The 22,111-nt window shown below is 32.4% G+C and overlaps 1 protein-coding gene across 3 annotated transcripts in view; it reads left to right on the top strand.

The window, feature by feature from the left end:
• Positions 1-22,111, top strand: part of LOC143199578 (uncharacterized) — a 189,767-nt gene that overhangs the window by 81,516 nt on the left and 86,140 nt on the right. For 2 of the 3 annotated variants that reach the window (XM_076409498.1, XM_076409500.1), the window contains one exon: positions 18,148-18,214. The exons of the other annotated variant lie outside the window; for it this stretch is intronic. The gene's annotated coding sequence lies outside the window, so the exon portion shown is untranslated. The remainder of the gene's footprint in view (positions 1-18,147; positions 18,215-22,111) is intronic. 3 annotated transcript variants of the gene reach the window in all.

The following is a 22,111-nucleotide window of genomic DNA, read 5'->3' as shown; positions in this document are numbered from 1 at the left end:
GGTTGTTGTAACCTGTTGGATATACATCCTGGAATTCACAATGTTGCAAATGGATTAGGAGCTGTATTTTATAAATATAGATATAAACATTACTGTTATAAACTTTATCTATTTATACAATTTTAGTTATCCAGAAGAGGATTAAACAATTCTTATATACACAGTATGCAATTCTTATAACATATGTATTCATCCAGCAGTTTATATAGTTAAATACGTTTGGAAAAACATAAAATTCAAGTAATATATGAATTTCAATCAATCAATTTTCGTAAATAGATTAACATTTAATATGTATAAAGACAGAAATAAAGATTCTTTAGTTTTATCTATATATAAAATTTTAGTTATCCAGAAAAGGATTAAACTATTATTAAATACACAGTATGCAATTCTTATAACATATGTATTCATCCAGCAGTTTATATAGTTAAATACGTTTGGAAAAAACATAAAATTCAAGTAATATATCAATTTCATTCAATCAATTTTCGTAAATAGATTAACGTTTGATGTGTATAAGGATAGAAATAGAGATTCTTTGGTTTTATCTATATACAAAATTTTAGTTATCCTGAAAAGGATTAAACTATTATTAAATACACAATATGCAATTCCTATAACAAATGCATTCATCCAGCAGTTTATATAGTTAAATACATTTGGAAAAAACATACAATTCAAGTAATATATCAATTTCATTCAATCAATTTTCGTAAATAGATTAACGTTTGATATGTATAAGGATAGAAACAGAGATTCTTTGGTTTTATCTATATACAAAATTTTATTTATCCTGAAAAGGATTAAACTATTATTAAATACACAATATGCAATTCCTATAACAAATGCATTCATCCAGCAGTTTATATAGTTAAATACATTTGGAAAAAACATACAATTCAAGTAATATATCAATTTCATTCAATCAATTTTCGTAAATAGATTAACATTTGATGTGTATAAGGATAGGAATAGAGATTCTTTGGTTTTATCTATATATAAAATTTTAGTTATCCTGAAAAGGATTAAACTATTATTAAATACACAGTACGCAATTCTTATATGTATTCATCCAGCAGTTGCACGAAACCTGTTGATAATTATTTGTCATCATCCTTTATTTTGGATTTTGGGATATAGTGAAGGGAAAATCCGACAAAAGAAAACTGTTTTATTTTGAAAAGCCTTTATTTAATTTGCAATTACATTGGATATGGATACGTAATCTGTGTTAAGAGGGTCTATTAAAACCCACTGTATTAAAAAGGATAGCGCAATTGCTATAAGAAAATAAATTAAGAAAAGAAACCATGCAGAAGTTCTGAAACGAAAAAATCGTATATATTTTAAACGACTGTTGGTAAATTCGAGTATAATTATATAACATTATAACCCTCAAATTGTTATTTGTAATAATTTAATCATAATAATTTAAATCAATGAACAAATAACGGAATAATTATATCTCAACTCACGTCAGTGTAGGAACGTACCGAACATCATAATTGGTATAGCCGTGGGGAAGCCCTATTTACACGTGTACAAGGTTAGAGGTTAACATGAATGTCAGATACGTATATGAGCCGTAAATATTTCTTAAAAGCTATTTGGAAACGTTAAATACCAAAGATTTTTAGATTATTTCCTAATTATATTGTTACATATTAGACAAATAACGTAAAAAGTGCAGAAGTTTTAAAGGTAGAGGTCATGTAGTGAAATATGATAACCTTCTTGCCCTAAAGGTAATATCTCACGTTTATGATGAGGATATGATGTTAGTTACTTGTTCTTTACGTAAGGAATGAGACATAGGCCTTGCATTGCATTTCCACATCCATTATTTTTGTTATTTCATGTTCATTTGATTGCAAAGGCACTTAAATAGTTTTGGAAACATATGGTAAAACTTGATCCTCATTTGTCATACTATTTATTGGTTTTGGTTTCAAGGATATAAAAGTGTCGATTACAATGAACGGCTTGAAGGACCAACAATGTTCGAAGACATTCCGTACTCCTCTACGGATCTAATGTCTACTTCAAGTTTGTTACACCCAACCAGGTCAAACGGTTTCAAGTTTTCGAAAATAAGCTCCTCAGAAGAATCTAAAACGCTCCATGATTTGTCAGAAATAATCAAATTCATAGGGAAACTGATACTCCAGAAATTAAGCACTTCATATCTCAATCATTCCACAAACAACAACTTAGCTCAAGTTCTTCTGAAAACGCGCTTGTTCGCGAGCTGGCCGGCATGCTGGGAGCTTAGCACCGCTTCATCGCTAACCTCTCCCCTTTTCCAGACTGAAAAGACCTCATCCGTCGCTGCAGTAATAACTTTTGCCCCCATACGACAGTATCCAGTCGTGTGTTAACTCAAGTTCGCGAATCAATACAGTCGCCGGGTCCTCGTGCCCAATAACGACTGCCCGATCAGCGGATGTCATATCCTCAATTTTAATGCAGTAGCAGTAGCAATGCACAGGGGTCAACTGTGAGGAGGTTTCGATTTAGTGTATTGGTAATAGTTCAGAGGTAGTTCCACATCCGCGACCAGATATGCTTTATGCATTTCATCGCCTGGTTTTAGGCCAGATCAAAAAAAAAGTTTGAAGACAATTAATTGCAAAAAGAAAAGTCAGTTTAGATTTTAAAAGAACTTTTGGACATCTTAGCAATTGATGAATCAACTGTTTCCTGTTATTTATAAGCGGTGGAAACGAGTTGTGAGTGGCGATGAAATGTGGACCTATTATGACAATCCTAAGCCTAAAAATTTGTTCATACCGAAGCATCGACACCGAAATTACCATTGAAAAGTCTTGCTGTGTATATGGTAAGATCAGCAAGGTGTAGTGTTTTAAGAGCTGCTAAAATGTAATAAAACGGTTACAATAGATGTCAATCGATGTCAATTAAACAAACTGAACGAGCTATTATTGAAAAAAGACCAGCAATAACGAATAACAAACCCAAAGTCATCCTCTTGCATGTCAACCCTCAGCCACAGGGTGAAAGAGTTGGGAAGGAGACACTGTTGCAATTCGAATGAAAAAATGGACTGATGATTAGTACTTTTAACATAATATTGCCATGTTTCCAGAAAAATAGGAAAAAGTTGTTTAAAATTATGGAAAATATTAGATCATTAGAACACAGGCAAGTACGTTTGTTCCGACTAACTTACACTTTGTCTTTGCAATAACTTAAAAACTATATAGAGCGAAACACTTAGGTTCCATTGAGCACAATATAAGCCCGGAGGACACACGGCGGTTTTTTTCGCCGCGTTTTTCTTGTAGGAATATTCGATATTGAGGATTGCCATAGACTTCAAATGATATTTCTGAATTTACGCACTATGCGGTAGCGTTTTATGAGTGGCGACGATAAAAAAAATGAGGCGTTTCGACTTTGACGAGTCTCGACTCTAAGAAATATCTGTTTTAAACAATGATAAACAATCAATCATAGCTGTTGACGCCATACGACCCACCGGACGTTTGTAGTAAAATATAGATTTCTAATTACGTACGAAAACAAAAACCGAATATCAAAACAACTTTAGAAACTCGATCCAAAAATAAGAATTAGTCACGATACGGGTACGTGTCGAGGAATTTTCGTTCAAACTGAAAGAAACGGCAAAAAATCGACGGCGGTTGCGTAACAATTAGCTGAGCGACGTTTTTTTCTTTGCTTTCTGCACAGCGCGAGAGAGACAATCTCGTCAAATTCGTTCGATCAAGGTCGAGACAGAACTGTCGCGGAGGCGACTATATTAAATTGTTTGTCGACATTTTTACCGTTAACATTTTATTATTTTGATATTATTTAGTTGGCGCCTTTAATATGTTTCATTCTTTTTATGGCTGCACTGAATTCGGCTTTTAATTAAATTGATTAATAAATTATACCTCGTCTCATTCGTGATCTTTAATTATATCTATTAGCTCCGTTGCCATCTAGATCTGCTACTGGATACAATTTGTGTCAGACTAAATACACTAATACATTAAATATACGCTAAATAAAAGGGCGTAAAATAAAAATTAAATTTTTTTCCACACACAAATAACACAAACCTTCAAAGAATGGCTAATCCTGACCGACTCCCGAAATGCTCTCGATTGTTTCCTGGAACAGAAGTTTAACAATTACCGGACACTGACATATTGTCAATTATCCGTACTCTATATCTGAATGGGATCAGGACAAGTTTACTCTGGATCCGATCACACGTTGGTATACCGGGAAATGAGCGGTTAAATCCATCTCATCTCCCCTCCCCATCACGGATGTCCATACCGATCTTATACCATTCGTATCTTGTTTTACAAATAGCAAAGTACAACATTGTTGTGCCCAGCAGGCCAATTTGTCACCATGCCGTGGCTATGAATTGACTCATATTGGACCACTGTTGTTTCTCGCACGGTCACTTGATGATCACCGTGCCCCTATTTCAGACTACCACATATTCAACGACTCTCCAAGGCTCACCCAGATTAGAACTAAGTATGGGCTACAAAATTTCAAAAAAGCCCTAACAGGAGAAAATACGGCCAGACTCCTCGGATTTCTACGAGGGATTGACTTTCTCCATAGAATCTATCATATGTTAAGTTTAGAGTTACTGATCAAATAACCATTACCACTTCAGTATGTGTTATGTCTGGATAAAGCCTCTAACATACTTCATTATGGTTGTGTTTGTAGTCGTGTATTTGTGTTTATTTGAAAATTGTATATACTTTATTTATTCTTTTAACCCCCCTGTTTGGGTTATTAATTTTATTTATTTAAGCAGAGATCAAAATAAAGTATGTAACAGCTACTTAAACAATAAATGAAAAAATAAATAAAGCAAATTCTAAGCGTGCGAGATCTTGATGTCGTGGTGGTCGGGTGATGGTTCTGAAAACGAAATGAAAACGTACCTGAGCGACATATTTTCACTGACAAGGGGAGATTAAACATATGTATGACATATAACAAGAATTGGTAATTGTCATGACAGTAATATTAACTGTAGCTGTAGTAATATGACTGGCAGTTAATAGTATAATAGTATTAGTAAATAATTCTACCGATAAGTAATGATACTGACAATGAAAGGTATTGATGACATCAATAACAGACAATGACAATGATAGTTAATAGAAATAGAAACGACGGAATGACCCTGATGGTTAATAATAATCTCAGTCCATAGTAGTCAATGACCAATGATGGACAATCATAACAGACATAGCGATAATAGCGATAATTGATAGCAATTACAAGCATATTTCATATAGCATTTGCACACTGTACGAAGGAAAGGTAACACGTGACGTACCATATCTACCCTAAGATTAGCAGTAATGGAGGTGTAATAAGATTAAGTGAAACAAGCGTACGAGATCCTGCTATTAGGGTTAGTAGGCCTTTTAATTTAATGTTATAATATATTAAATATATGTATGTATATATATATATATATATATATATATATATATATATATATATATATATATATATAGCAGGTAAATAGTTCCAGGAGGTAAATAAAAATGGTAAAATTTTGGAAATAACACTATTTTAAAAAGTATTGAACAAAACGAAATAACAAAAATATAATTAATATATGTTCAACAATTCTATTTTTATAAAGGCATCACATAACACAATATCATTATATTTTATAAATAAAAATACACAAATATGTTAAATAATTGATTTATTGTTGAAACTATATAAAGAGAGAAATAAACATTGAACATTTTTTGAAATAAGTCATTTTATTTAAAAAAATATTGAATAAAATGAAATAATAAAAACAATTTCTAAATGCCTTTCCATTTTTATAAAAACACTATATTTATAATTAATTTACATATTTGAACAATTAACAAGATCTCCAAGAACCATATAAATAAACATAAAAAAGCCCAGTCAATATAGTTAGAACCAAATGAAAAAGCCACCACTATATATGAAGACAGTGAAATTCTCCTAAAAATATCCGAATATGATTAACTATGATCGCTCCTATTCTTGATCCACAAATCCGGTTAATGAATTGACTACCTTGAGCTTTCGATTAACGTATTGTACATTTACTAGACTAAAACGAATGGACGATCGTACATTTAAGCCGAAAGAAATCTTCAGTCAATACATTATTATTTTTACAAAACAATAATTTATTTACTTATACTCTGATATAATAATGCATTGTATTTCCAGATCTACTTTTGTTGGCAAATTTAATTATTTCATAGAATCACTGTATACAGGTTACATTTTAGCAAAATGCTATCTAATTTCTTCTCTGGATTTCACATTCTTCGACTTTCACTCTCAACAAATTCTAGCTACATCTTAACTATAAAATAAAATTAAAATCATTACTAAAATATATTATGTTTAAAATAAATGTTTAATTATTACTAGTTACTACAGTTTTTGCTAGTATTCTTGCTGGACAACTGTACCGATCGACCCGAAAAGTATGGGCCGCCATTAGAAAAGGAAGACAATATAGTTTCATATAGTTTATTCTTTTCTATGGTTTATTCTATGCAGGATAATGGGCATGAGCCAAAACCGGCGCTGACTGAGGAGTAACGTATCATGTATATGTATGGTTATCAAATACCATTCAATTATATCTTGGATTATGCGATATTTCAATTTCGATAGATTTTTTATTGAGCAAATAGGAAGGAAATATCAAGTTCAAGTTCATGATTATCACTTTTCGATCAATCAGTTTTGATTCTTTGTTTCTTAATAATCGTGTCGAGAATCCTCGAGCTTACTGATGTATTTAGCATGATTACTGTAATTTAGCATGTTTAAATCACAAAATTGCGAAAAAAGGGAAAAAGGGAAATAAGTCCTTGGAATGTTTTAATTTTAACTGTTTCTATTTATGAACAATACGTACGATTAAGTACGATTGTCAGAAAGTAAACAAGTTCTTACTTGTGTAGAAATGAAAACACACTTTTTTGAGCATTGACAGCACATTCCAAATTAGTTTGCTTTTGAAGATCTTCTGAACTGCAATATATCTACTCAAAGTTTCATGGTCTTTAAATAATGTAGTAGTTTTCTAAGCTTCGGTATTCTCAAATATCCATTCAATATCCAAATATCTAAGCTATTTCAGCCCGCCTTTGATGACTGTATACCCTAAACTTCAAACATCTTCTCGGATTGCAGTAACTGAGATTGAAGAAAACACTGACTTAAACGTTCTTCATTTCTCTATCCAGTTGAAATTCATTTTTACAATCATTGTTGATCCTTTCGTTGTTAAAACTATATTTTCTGGACCACTGGCTTCCGAAATAAAAATCATTTATTGAATAAAACTAGCCGACGTTACAATAGCCTGTAACAGCTAAGTGATTAAGTTCGAACGAGTTCATTTCCGTAATTCGAGAGATCCAGTCGAATTTTGTTTAAAAAACGCCACGAACTTTTTCCCACGCCCATTATAAACCAAAATAAACCTCTATAAAACGAATTATTTGTAGTCAATCAAGCAAACCTTTCAGTGACACATATATATAAAAAATAAACATACTTAGTTGACTTAAATTACACGTCGTTTATTTAATATCGAACAAATATTTAGCCAAATTGCAATCAATTAATTTCGACCAATTAAAAGGCTTGCATCACAGCGACCTTATCGATCATTCGCTAGCAACCGTTCCCGATAATTTTAGCTCAAAATCTTAACCAGTTATTCTTTAAATTGCGCTACGAAATCCAATCAAATTTATTTGCGCGTGTTTGTGAACACAATTTATGTTTTCCCACGAAAATTAATTTTTGTAACGTTTCCGTAATGTACTAAATATGAAAAGTATAATATATAGAAAATGGGTCAGGAGTTTTTTTTTCTGATATAGTGAACCATCCGCTTTCAATACACTTATGAAAAGTTGTTCTATTAAAGGTGCACCACTTAAATTAGTGTGTTAAATTCACTTTTAATTTTTTAAAGATTTTAAAAACTATAATCGAATTTTATAGATGGCGGCGATTTTAATATATTTCTGTTATCTATGTTTTCCTGACTTCTTTCTAATGATTTATTTATTTATAATGGGTTCTTAAATATAACGTGCCTTTTTATTTTAGTCTTAAAAGTGTACTTTATTATGGCCTACCCCACGTATAGCGTTATTTAATTATATAATCTTTGGTATACGACTTAGGGATATTATCTGTTTGGAGCTCAACAAAACTTTTGGCTATGGACTACAGTGCGTATTTAAGTGCTTCTGTTAAGATTAAATGGTTCAACGATAGAGATGTTTAGTAGTTTTATTGTTTAAAACCGTTTTACATATCATAACTTATATTCAAATAAAACTATGAACTATTCCGTAGCCATATTCTCACAAAATAACAACTGTAACCATGCCAATACAATACAATATATATAGAAAGTTCTTAGCAAGTAGCAGTACCTTTTTGGTACCTAACCTGGAAGAATTTGTCTACATATTCTGCCATTTTAGTACGAAAAAAAACCTAGATTTACTGATTTGTAACATATATTTGATTCAGTAAGAATTGAAACACTATGTGTTGTAGAACTGAGAGGTGTACTAGAACAAAGAGATGTATAAAAAAGGGTAATAAAATATAAGAATAATTCAAGATATATAAATTATTAGTATCAATGCCGTCATCGCAGACAACATGAAATCAAAAACCTTTGAGACCCAACCAGGACTAAGAGAAGGTGGAGGAAGTTTAAACCCAATCCTCTTTCTAATATTGACGGAGATATGGATGCATAGAAAAAACGAACCTATATATAGGGTATACAAATATAGTCGTGTAACACCTTTACATATGAAGTAATAATAACTGATAGAAAAGACAGTTACGAAAAAGCTTCAATAGGTGAGAAGTATGTACCGTGATAATGAATGAAAGCAAAACGAAAGGAATTTTGATCGACGCGCCAAAGGTAATAAATATTCAAGTTAAGATTGTAAGAATAGAGCAAGTAAATGCATTTAAATACCTGGGAATAAAAATTGAAAGTAATGGATGAGGATATGGATAAGTTAGTGCCAGAATTGGTAAAATGTGGTAAAAAGCTGTGGAAAATATTTTAACTTTTAACATCACAGGCTATTGAATAACTTATTATTTATTCAAGATAATGTTAGTAATAATATCCAATATATAAATCGGTGGAATAGAAAGCATATAAATATTTATTAAAGCTTGAAATGGTGAAAACTCAATATAGATGCATCATTCGAAGGTAGATAATCTAATAATTATGACTAATACTTAGTTATTGGAGGATGTGTATCGCTCCAAATTAGACAAGTTTCTTTCAAGCATTCACATTTTATCTACAGGATGGGGCCAAGGTCATAGATAATAATGCATTGAAGTTCCAAGATTAAATGTCGATCTATATGTACCAATTTACTAAAAAACAAAAGAGAAAAAAGTGTTGATACTCCAACATTAAGTTCCAAGAGATAAAATCTAATAGATAAATAAATTATTAAATATATAACTTATGTATCACGTATACATTACGTGCATTAATTCACATACATTTGTAAACAACTTCACATTGAAGTCTTATTCTATGGCAGCCAATTTTAATATATGAATACTGGTTTGGACGTTGTAAAAGTAGAGATTTTAACACCGAAGACAAAGAGCATTCTAGACAGCCAAAAACATTTTGAGTCGAGGATTTGAAGGCAATGAAGCATGACAACGTTCCACCACATGTTGAAAAACAACCGGTGAAAACATACTTGCAATCATTAAAATGGAAAGTTCTTCCCTATCCGCCGTATTCTCCAGACCTTGCTTCTTCTGATTACTACTTCTTCCGAGATATATGAGTCGTGATCTGCCTGAGCAGTTTTTCACTTTTTATGAAGATACCAAAAAATGCATGGATTGAATCAAAAAATACACCGTTTTTCCGAGAAGGAATCCGTAATTTATCCAAAAGGTGGACAATATTTTAAATAAAATACATTGTACTGATTTTTCAAATTAAAGCTTCCAGTTAAGAATTTTTAAAACTAGTTTATTACCTAAAAATAAGAAATGCAGTATTCATTTTCCAACATCAAATTCCAAGAGATAAAATATAATAGACAATTCATTACATATTGTTGAAATAAACAAGAAATCAGTTCAAAACAGTTCATCGTGTCAGTTCGTATCAACGACAAACATTCAGATGATCGTTCGAAGCCGACCTTCGAAATTATTTAATGGTAAAAAAAAACGATTAACGACATTTTATTACATTTTTAATAAGAACGCAACAATATAACGTTCCGTCTGCAACATCTAATAGTTCAAGGCTGGCGAGGCGGTTTTCTATTCTCCTTCGCCCGCCGGCGGTATTTCGAAGATCCCAATTGATCATCATCATCAACTAACTCGCGAATGAACACGATTTCTACTATCGGAAATACGATCGTCTATGATCGGTAATTAGTTTTTCGTATCTTTCTCTCTCTGGTCGACCTGATCTTCGATGCATCCAGGGCGGTCAGGTATAATTGGTTCAAATGTTAGGTGCAATTAAATGGATTTATTTGATTGAAATCTTTTAAATATGAGCCAAATTTAAATATACTGATTTTTTTTATGAATAATTTATTTTTTTCACCATGGCAATCTATCTCAAAACAATAAGTCACCGTGTTGTCCATCTATTAGACATTTTTTTGGACGCAGCTCCCATGCCTCTACACCAGGGGTTCCCAGCTTTTTCTTGGTCAGGGCTCACTTTTTTATTATTCATGTCATTTCATTCAATCATGTCATATTTCTGTCATTTTGGGATGCAATGGGTTCTTCGAGGATTCCTTCAGTAACTCACCAGCGTCCGTGCTAAAAAGGTTACGAATTGGTTTTTGATCAACTTTAACTTCTTCGGTATATTTTGGGAAGTAACGATTTAATTCATTAATCAACATTTATAAAGGAGTCTTTATGTTTTCTTGTATATTTGCTTCAAAAAGTATGATGCTAGATACTTTTTGCCTTCCACTCAGAATAATTAGTTTCTTTAATTTTATGTAACCAAACCCGAAGTTTGCACATAAAAGCATGGAGTGTACCTTCAAAAATGAATATATTTGTGATGGTTTCTAATTGTTTAATTCCAGAAAATTGCATATTAAATTTATTTAGTGTTTGGTGTGTGAAAATACCAACAATAATCACATATATTCACTTTTTTGTCAACCAAAAAATCTCAACCTATGCTATCAGTCTATATAATCTTTCCAACATATTACTTTTCGATAACCATCGAACTGAATCTGTGTGAAATAGAAGTACCCCATGGTCAGAGTCTATTTCAGTGTACAATTATTTAAAAAGGCGTGTATTTTGGCTCTTTTTTTCGATAACATTTACAACTTTAATGGGAATTTGCAATGTATGATTCATATATTCAGGAAGAATCATAGAAGTTAACGCCTGGCGATGTATGATACAATGCATTGTCATTACCTTCGAATTTTTCTGTTTTACTAAAGTGTCTGGCGAGCATCATAGGTACAGAAGGTACCGAGTTTATCTAACATAAGATTATGTTTTTCAAAATAATCTGATATTGGGTTCATGACGTCGATAGCTTTTGATGTTGTTTCCACAGAAATAAATAATTCTTCTTTTTTTAAATCAAACGTAGCTATAATCAACCATGGTTTCACGAGTGTTTCTCCGAATGTGTGAGGTTTTTTAGGTTGTGCTATAATTTAGAACTCACTAAAGCTCTTCTTTAGTCCTTCTCACTAAAATCCGCCCGCCAAAATACAAAATCATTCGTGGACCATATTTTGGCATCTGCGGATCACTGATGGTCCACTGACCACTGGTTGGGAACTATTTCTCTACACAAATCTATGCTGAGACCGGGGATGTCCCATCTCTTGAGCCTGGCGTGCTGTTGTCCTCCTACTTCTTTCAGAGCCACTGCAAACTCTTTTAGATGTTGCGCTAGTCTTCTGTGATAATTTTTACTGTAATTTAGTAATTCTTGCTTGTTGCTTGTTGCGCGGATTAATGATGGATTTATCATATCTTGTTGTTTAAATGTGAGTGTAGACTCGTTAACCAATACAGAGTACGGAATCTGCTGTCAAGTCGGCCTTCGCTTGGTCCAGATATGCTCCTGGCAAGTTAACCTATCATTCAAGTAAAGGTTTAAGTATTTTGCATGTCCCTCTTGCGGGATGTTCTCATAGTGTAATTTTACCGACGGACAGGTTTTTCTTTTCAGATTATAAGTGTCATAACTGGACTTGGTTTGTTTTGGTTTGCCTTTATTCTCCATTGATTAAACCACTTCTCGATTCTGTTTAGGTGGCATTGGAGAACGAAGCACTTTTTTGGTCAGCACTGAAAAGATATCATTATCATCAGCATAGGTCACAGAAATAGAAATATCACCCATTATAACTTTGAATTGAATCTATACCTAGGCAAATTCTATCACCCTCTATATTGTATCTCAAGCTGAAAGGCTATCCACATACTTCTAGTTGCGATACTTGTATATCGATTGAATCCGAACTGAACCAAAAAAAAAAGAAAAGAAAAAATGCCGATGGAGTCATTGGCACAGTAAAAGGCGACACCTAACAGAAAATCGCTTATTTTGAACATGTGCACTTGTTAACTTTTAAACGTTTACCACTAAAATACGACTTTGTAATCGGAATTTCATTATTGGCTAATATGGACTGACGCAACCCAGTAGCCGATGCATATTAACTACTATGGAATCGAAATGTACCAAACAGCCTTCAAAAGAACGTATTATATATAACTGCTTATTTCAATTTATATTCAGATTATTCAATATATGGCATTTTTATTCTAATAATTCCTATATAGAATTATTTTGTAATAACAAGCAATTGGAAAGCTCCCGGCTTACCATAGTAAAACACATTTTTTGGCAAAATTAGTTTTTTATTCAACATAATTCCCTTCAAGGGTGGCACACTGATTATAGCGACTTTCCCTTTGCAAGCACTTTGCCCAGAGCTTGCTCATACCCAAATATTCGTGAATGATATCGTGTACACGTTCAATTGATATCTTTAGAATGTCTACTAGTTCATTAAGTTTCAATTTACGGTAATTCAAAATCATTTTGCGGATTTTTTAAATGTTTTCGTCGGTAACAACCTCTTTTGGGCGTCCACTGCGTTCACCGTCCTCGGTGCTGATTTCACCACGTCTAAACTTAGCATACCAGTCCTTGATGGTTAATTTTCCTGGGGCAGTGTCCGGAAACTTGACATCAAGCCAAGTTTATGCTTCACCTGTATTTTTCCTTTCAAAAAGTAATATTTTATCAACACGAGAAATTCTTTTTTATCCATTTTTTTCACAATAACAAAAGTTGCTTCACTCAAAATGCTATAATTCGCAAACTAATGATCCGACAGCTGTCAAATTTATACACGCATCTTTTGAGGCTTAGGGCTATCTAAAAAACATATGGATTTAATTCCAGTAGTGCCATCTATGCGCCAGGCCGAGGGCTTTTCAATTGACCTGTTACGTAAAAATAGGCACTAATGATTAAATTTCATCCAAAATATTTAGTGCTTCCATGAATCATCACATAAAGGATCAAATATTTCGAAGGTAATTAATTGCAGGGGTTATTAAACAAAAACCAAATTGAAGCTCTCTCAAAGAGCATTCTGATCCAGAACTTAACAATTTATGAACCAACTGTTCCAGATCTTCACATGTGAAAGAATAGGTCTAAAAGGAAGAAAAATTACTCGTATTGATGGAAAACTATTTTAAACTTTTTAAAATAGCGGTTTCATTGACTTTCATACAGAAAGGTGTTTTATGTAGCATCTTGTGACTGTCATTGAAAAGCGAATTCACTACGACAATCTTAAGCGCTTAAGTTAACACAGTAGAATTATTACCATAAAGTCTTTCTCAGCATATGATGGGAAAGCAAGTATTACGGGCTGCTAAAACCGAATGAAACTACTTAGCAGATGTCTATCGACTTCAAATTGAACGACGTGTTATTGTAAAAGAGACTAGTAATAGCGACACATGACAGCACGTTGCAAAAGTTGTAAAAGATACACTGCTGCATCTCGAACTGGAAGTTCTGCTTCATCTAATGCTAATGCTTTCTATAACTGAAAAAATGATCGAAATACGTGCAAAAATTTAATATTCGCCGTCTGAATTTTAATTATCAGAAACTATTGAAAGTATAATAATAATAAGGGTTAGGATTTCGTAAGAATGGCCTTGACGAATTTACATTTCACGTGTAAGAAAGAAGCAGTAAATCAAAATTGCCCTGGTAACACGTTATCTAATTTATTGTCATCTCAATATCTAAATTTGAAAGTGATATTTAACCTACTAGCGAGAACATGATTGTTATAAGTTCCAGTCGAGAAAGAAAAATGATACCCATTATCGATTTTAATGAGCTCGCTTGATATAATTGAATATAGCTCTAGGATTATTGATAGAATAATAGAATTTGCATAGGGTATAGTAAATATCGTTTAAAATAAAGGTTATAATTTACTAAATTATGATCGTTGGTAAAAGTTAGAACTGTATGTTAATAGCAGACAAGAACTGAATTCATATAATTTTGAGTACAGTCTTAATTTATAAAATTAACTTACTATTGTTCTGTTGTATTTGTATCGATATAGCAGGACGAATGTGGTATAAATAGATCAGTACGTATTTCCCAAATTAAAATTGAATTAGACTATTTAAGCTAATGTTAAGATTAAACATTTATGCACCATACAAGTGCATGTGGTTCGGTTCGCTTCAATCTTCTTATTCTCTGGGTCTTGTCCAGTAGCTCTATTGCTTCTTCGTTGGTTACGTAGCGATAAGCAGCATAATTATTTGTATCCCATAGGTTCAAATTGGTCTTATGATTGACTTATAAACCATTTACTTTGATTTCAGGTCTGATTTTTAATCTGCTCTGCTTTGCTTTGTTTCTAAAGTGATTTGATGTACATATAATAACAAATAATAATATCATCCTATATAGCGACAACTCTATGTATATTGGCAGGAATTTATATACAAAACTTCGTTGAGAGGAACATTTTAAACTTAATAGAAAGTAATAGAAATTGAAATATAGGAAATTATATTGGTTAATTGAAATAAAATCGAAATTATTCGTACGTAATAAGTTGTTGTTCTGCAAGCAAATCTAGTTTTGGGAAATAAAAAAGTCTTAGGAGGTACATTCAGATAACATAGTAATTGTTACTTAAAATCAAGATAATCACAAAGAAACAAGGATTAACGGGACTTGGGTACCACTCGAACATGACAGAGATAGAATATGTGTACAGTAGTGAAGTATTCAGCAGAAAAAAACAACAGTATTATTTAATACATTGACATTACTGGTGTAGAAATAAGGTAAAGGATCGATAGAAACCTCTAGAGACATATCCAACATTTAAGTAATGTAAAAACTGATTTGTTAATGACGAATAGTAACAATATATTAATTAAAATATATTAAATTAGTTTTTCCCATATCTCGGTCGAAAGTACGTACTTTCGTCCCTAAGAATAGGGAAGAAAGTTAAACATTTACTCCCTGTGAGAAGTACACCCGCGACCTCTATAACGGCTGGAGGAAAGAATTTCTTATGCGTATTTATACTCGTAACTAGGGACTATTTATTATGTCACTATAACAAATTGTTTACCACTGTCATTAACGTTGCTGCCTTTAATTTTAATAATAATCATCAGTGTTGTTTTGTCGTCCATGTCGTTATCATCTAATGAATCCACGGACGAGGAAGATGTTATACGAAATGTTGATGCAGAAACCCGATTAATAATAAATACAGATAATTAATTAGTTTCGTCATGATGTTTCGAACATGATTCGTCAAAATTCAACTCTCGGCCCTTGTGGTGTAATATACTATAGTTAATATGACAATTGCACTAAGTGTTTTCTGTTGGCATGTACAGAAATGTATACACCATAAAACAGGTATATCACTCAGTCTAATCCAACCGTATTAATTTAGATGACAACGAACGGGGCCATGTGATACATTACCGAAGTATTATCTCTTATACTTTTACGAGCAAATCGAAAGTACTGTCAGGCATGAATTAGTCAATGTCATTGTTACGAAACTCCGTCCCTTAGATCCGTTGTTAACGGGCGCCATATCTCTCGGCCTTTCCAATTTTTAGTCAGTCGAAAACCTTGTTTCATTTGTGACAGGTCTAGCAAACCAGCTCTGATAACTATCGCTTTAGTGGGTGAAGAAAAAAATCTCGTACGTTCACAAAATTATCGACAACAAAAGTAAATTAATAGCCGTAACCATAGTAACATTAGACAAAGACAATACGAAACTACAGTTACGTATATTTAAAGTCAATGGCGATTCAGTGATTAATTTTTGTAAAAATTTAATTTCCTCCATATTTGTATTTTAATTGCTTCATTTATCTAATCTATATTAAATATTTCTATGCTTCCTTGTTTTGGTTGATCGTTCAAGAAGTTTGCTGTTGCTGAAAGGCTTCTGCTGCTGCTGTTCAAGAATAAAACGAAAGTTTTCTAAAAAGGAAATGAAGAAATTACTTTATTTTTCAGTATAAGTTTCTTCGATGCTTACATCACATTGAATCGTCCTCATTTAATGCAAAGCGTTTACTCCAAAGGAATTTTTCTAAGCTACCTGTTGAAATAATTCATATTTACTTGATCGATTAACTGATTTTAGCAATAGTTTTTCGAAAAATAATTTTTTTGTTTCCACAAAGGGGATGTTTTTCTCACAGTATTATTATCCGGCAGATTCAAAAGCTTTTAATAATGATTTAACTTATCCACTTTGGAGGTAATACGCTATAATTCTTTGGCATTTAACAAAAACTGGCGCTTTTCTGTTTGATTTCTGATAATAGAGCAAAACAAAATATTATTTGCAGGATGTTTAGTTTTTCGCACATGCTTCGTCAACAATTATTCTTTTGTCCCTTTGACGTCATGTCGTCATTTCGCGACTATAAAATAGCACAGTGTTGGTATGAGGGGGACGGAGACAGACATGAAGTGTAGATATAAAATAATAAATAAAATTAATAACACAAACAGGGGGGCTAAAAGTATAAGTAGTGTAAATACAATTTACAAATGGACACAAATACAAGACTAAAAAACACAACCCTGGTAGAGGCTCCATCCAGAGAGAAGACATTAGCGCACATACCGAAGTGCTAATGGTTATTTGGTTACTGACACTTAACTTAGCATAGGCTAGATTCTTTGGAGATATTCGAGAAAATCCAAGGAAATCCAAGGTCTGTTTGTATTTTCACCTGTTAAGGCATTTCAAAAATTTTGCAGACCATACATAGCTCTAATCTGAGCCCTGGACAGTAAGTTCAGTATGCGGTAGACTGATGTAAGGGCAAGGTGACAAAACCGACAATGAGCAGGCGGGCTCGAAGTCATCAAGTGACCGTGCGAGAGGAAGGAACGCAAAGAGGAAAATCAAGAAAAATCAGCTTTAACCTCAAAGGGCCTATTGTGGTTTGCCTCCTGGGCTCAACGTCATTGTACCTCCTCCTTGGTGAAACAAGAAACGAATGGCATAGTGTGATGGGGAGGAGAGAGGACGCTGCTGATTTAGGCGTACTAAATATGTCTTGATCCCATTCACATAGAGGGTACGGATAATTCACAGTGAGTCGGTGACCAGGAGATGGTTGGACATCTGTTTTAGGAAACATTCGAGAACATTGTCAACAATTATTAATTCTGATGTTGTATCAGTTCCTATATTTTCTTGGCGCGTCATCAATGCACTTGTATGATATGCCAAGAAATGCGAAAAATGCCTCTCAAATTGGTTAATTTATAATGATAATGTACAAACAAGTTAAAAACAAGTTTTGCGATTTAATCAAGCTCTTCATCTGACTGAAATTCATAGTAAACCATAAATTTTACTTTCACGAAAATCGAAATGCTAATTTAGCAACGATTATGAGAAATTTAAATATCGCAGATTAAATGATCATTAATGGTTTCATTTGTTTCAGGTAGCCTTTCATATAGCGGTCTTCAAACTGGAACTAAAATGTCAGCCTAGTTAGAATATTTATACAAGTAGGTAAAATATAGTTTATTATACTATGTCGCCATTCGCTTGAAAATAGTTTAGAACTAATTATTTAACAATTTCGAATTTCAGCAGAGTAAAAATAGATATGAGTAAATAAAATAACCTTTAACGTATTTGAAACTTGAAATATATTGAATGTTATTTTAGTAAATAATTTTATTAAGAGGAAGTGACCTTATTTATATGAAGGAGAAAATTTATTCTCTAACCCTCCTGCTCTTACTCCAGAGCTGGATTACTTTCAATTGCTAAATTATAATACGGTGCTAAATTATAACAGGTCAATTGAAAATACATTTTTTTGGCAAAATTAGTTTTTTATTCAACATAATTCCCTTCAGGGGTAATAGACTGATTATAGTGACCCTCCAACTTTTCGATACCATTTTTGTAGTACGATTTTTCCTTTGCTTCAAAATAGGCCTCAATTTCGGCGATCACCTCTTCATTCGACGAAAATTTCTTCCCAGCGAGTATTATTTTGAGACATGAGGACAGAAAATAGTCGCTGGATGCCAGATCTGGAGAATACGGTGGATGAGGAAGCACTTAGAAGCCCAATTCATGGATCTTTGCCATAGCTTTCACTGACTTGTGACACGGTGCATTGTCTTGGTGAAACAGCACTTTCTTTTTCTTCAAATATGTTCTTCCCTTTTCAAGGTAATCAATGAAAATTATTCCATTTCCCAAAATACAGACCCCATAGCCTTGCCAGCAGACAGTTGCGTTTTCCCACGCTTTGGGGCGGGTTTATCGTGTGCAGTCCACTCGGACGACTGTCGATTGGACTTCCGAGTGAAATGATGGAGCCATGTTTCATCCATTGTCACATACCAACGCAAAAACTCGGGTTTATTATGCTTGATCATGTTCAAGCACGAAATTCTTTTTTTATCCATTTTTTCCACAATAACAAAAATGTTGCTTCACTAAAAATGTTATAATTCACAAACTGATGATCCGACAGCTGTCAAATTTATACATCCATCTATGTGTCAGGCCGGAGACTTTTTAATTGATCTGGTATTCTCTAAGATAATTGTTTAATAAAAATATAATGCGCTAAAAAAGTAATTTTGTTTCCAATGCGAATTTCTATTTAAATCATATATCAAATCTATATGAATAGAATTGAATCACCGATATATATATATATATATATATATATATATATATATATATATATATATATATATATATCACATAACTCTAGAACCACTGCATCAAACTGGATATTATTTTTGTTCTCTTCATTATTGTAAAGATAAAATTAGTAAAAAAAGTGTTAAAAGATTTATGGAAAAGTTGTTTGCATTTAAATCTCATAATATAAACCGAGTGGTACAGAAAACAGTTGACAAAATACTGACAGATCAAAAGAGCGACTAACATTTGCAGCTAAATTAATACATTTGTGAATTTAGTGAAGAACAAGAAAAGAAGGCAGAGATTTACTTTTTCTTCTCTTTTCTTTAGCGCAGTTAGGAATAAACAATTACAACAAGCTAATATACAATATTTTCAAATAAACACTGAAGAACAGTTTTTAAATAAGGTGTCTCGGAACAAAAGAAGTAAACACTTGAAATTCCAATTTACGGATCCAGTTCTCTTGATATCCTGAGCAAGAATCGGCACCTGAAGGTCTCTGTATAAGTAATAAGTCCTGCACTATCTGGGCACCTACAATACTTCTCAGGAAACGTTGTATATATATTATTTTTCTCTGATCATATCCATATGTGGATTCCGTATCCACAATTTATTTTGTACTGAAAATTGTGATTTTCTTCCAATTAACAAATACATTTTCCATATATTGGAAATGCCGAAAATGAGATAGAACTCTAAAGTCATCTATTAGGAAAAGCCAACAATATTTTTCCCCAATAACGTATCGATATAAAATAATTTAAACGATAAAAAAGAGCAATTCTTATTGAGAACTCCGGTACGAAACAATTATAATAGCCTTTAAGAGAAAATAACGACCATTTATACTATAGTAATAAAATATTTAAGCCTCATTAAGTATTGTTATTTTTTAAAACAATGGATGTTGCAATTCTTATGTAAAATAAAGGACGCGCTAGTAAAAGAAAATAATTTACAATTAAAAGTAGCCAAATTAAAATAATGTGTTTTTTTGGATAGTTAATTAACCACAAACATTTTTTTGCGGAAGGAAAATTAATTACCACATAAAAAGTAGCGTTAAAATTTACGCTATTTATTATAACAAGTAATTTATCTTAATAGTATATGCTACGACTTAACAAATCGATTAAAATGTTTTTCTAGTGAAGGTGTGTGACCTAGATAGCAATCAGAACACATTCAATTTTTTATTTAACACAAACACCCCCAAAAGAATAATTTATCTGTATATAAAACGCCTCGGTACACGTAACTTTGATCTAAATTATTTTATGTCGATATAAATAAAGGAATAACGTGTCAAGTTCAAAATAGAACCCAGATGTGTATGGTGTATGTGAATATACGTTTTTTTTTGTAAATAAATTTGAAGTGTGATAAAGCAAAAAATAACCAATGAGTGATTTCCTTGAAACAAAATTCTTGATTTTTGAAACAACTTTCACGATATGCTTGGATATAAATAAATAATTAGTGTAATAAATAAATATAGCTGTAAATATTTTTGAATAATTATTTTTTGATTAAAGAGTCAACTTGTAAATTTTAGTTAAATAATTACCATGACAGTTGGTTCTATTAACTAAATTTTAAAGCACTTTATTGATGATATGTGGTTTAAGAATGGTTCGATGAATACAGATCGATTTCTATATGTGCACCAATTTTTTCTAGATTGCTAACAAAGTGTAGTAAACATGTATTAATTTAAAGTTTATTAACTCCCACAGAACTACAAATAGCATGGTCTTAACGTGTGATATATTACATTACTTTTTGAAAAGTGTACTTCATTGTTACCATTCATAATATTACCATTTTACGTTGAAATAATTAGACACTAATATTGTAATAATTTAAAAATGCATGCAAAATAGTCACTATTTAAAGATGCAATAATGGCGTGTTGGGTTATAGTACGATGATGCCTATATCATATCGTGATACATGAATAAATTGATTTTGATTATAGATTTATAAAATGGCTGATAACGAGAATAATATGAAAGAAAACTTGAACCTTACTGGGGATTCAAAACTAAGGACAAATTCAAGATTGTCCCATTTTGACACTCCGGAGTTGAGATATTATAGCTTCTGATAGTGTTGCCACGCCATAGGCTTCATCACCACTTAATCACCAATTAATCATCTCAGACATGTTCTTCAAACAACAGCAATGCATTTACAGTGTAATAAAGAAAAACAACATCAAAATTTTATTTAAACCATAAAGGAATGACAGGTGAATTGAAAAGCTCCCGGCCTAAACCCTAACCTTCCAAAGATGCATGTATAAATTTGACAGCTGTCAGATTATTAGTTTGTAAATTATAGCAATTTGACTGAAGTAACATTTGTTATTGTGAAAAAAATTGAAAAAATCGCGTTTCGATAGAATGTTTCTTTTTGAAGGAAAAACTACAGTTGAACCAAAAACTTGACTTGATGCCGAGTTTTCGGACACTGCCCCAGGAAAATCAACCATCAAGGTATTGGTATGCTAGGCTTAGACGTGGTGAAAGGAGCACCGAATACGGTGAATGCAGTGGACGCCCAAAAGATGCTGTTACCGACGAAAACATAAAAAATTCCGCAAAATGACTTTGAATGACCATAAATTGAAATAGAATAAAATAGCAGACACTCTAAAGATATCAACTGAACGTTTATATCATATCATTCACGAATATTTGGGTATGAGAAAGCTCTGTGCAAAG

Source organism: Rhynchophorus ferrugineus, unplaced genomic scaffold (assembly GCF_030347505.1).
Source record: "Rhynchophorus ferrugineus isolate W39M unplaced genomic scaffold, kcgeb_rfMv2 rfM7, whole genome shotgun sequence".
NCBI lineage: Eukaryota > Metazoa > Arthropoda > Insecta > Coleoptera > Curculionidae > Rhynchophorus > Rhynchophorus ferrugineus.
This window is presented reverse-complemented; position numbering and strand designations above follow the sequence as displayed.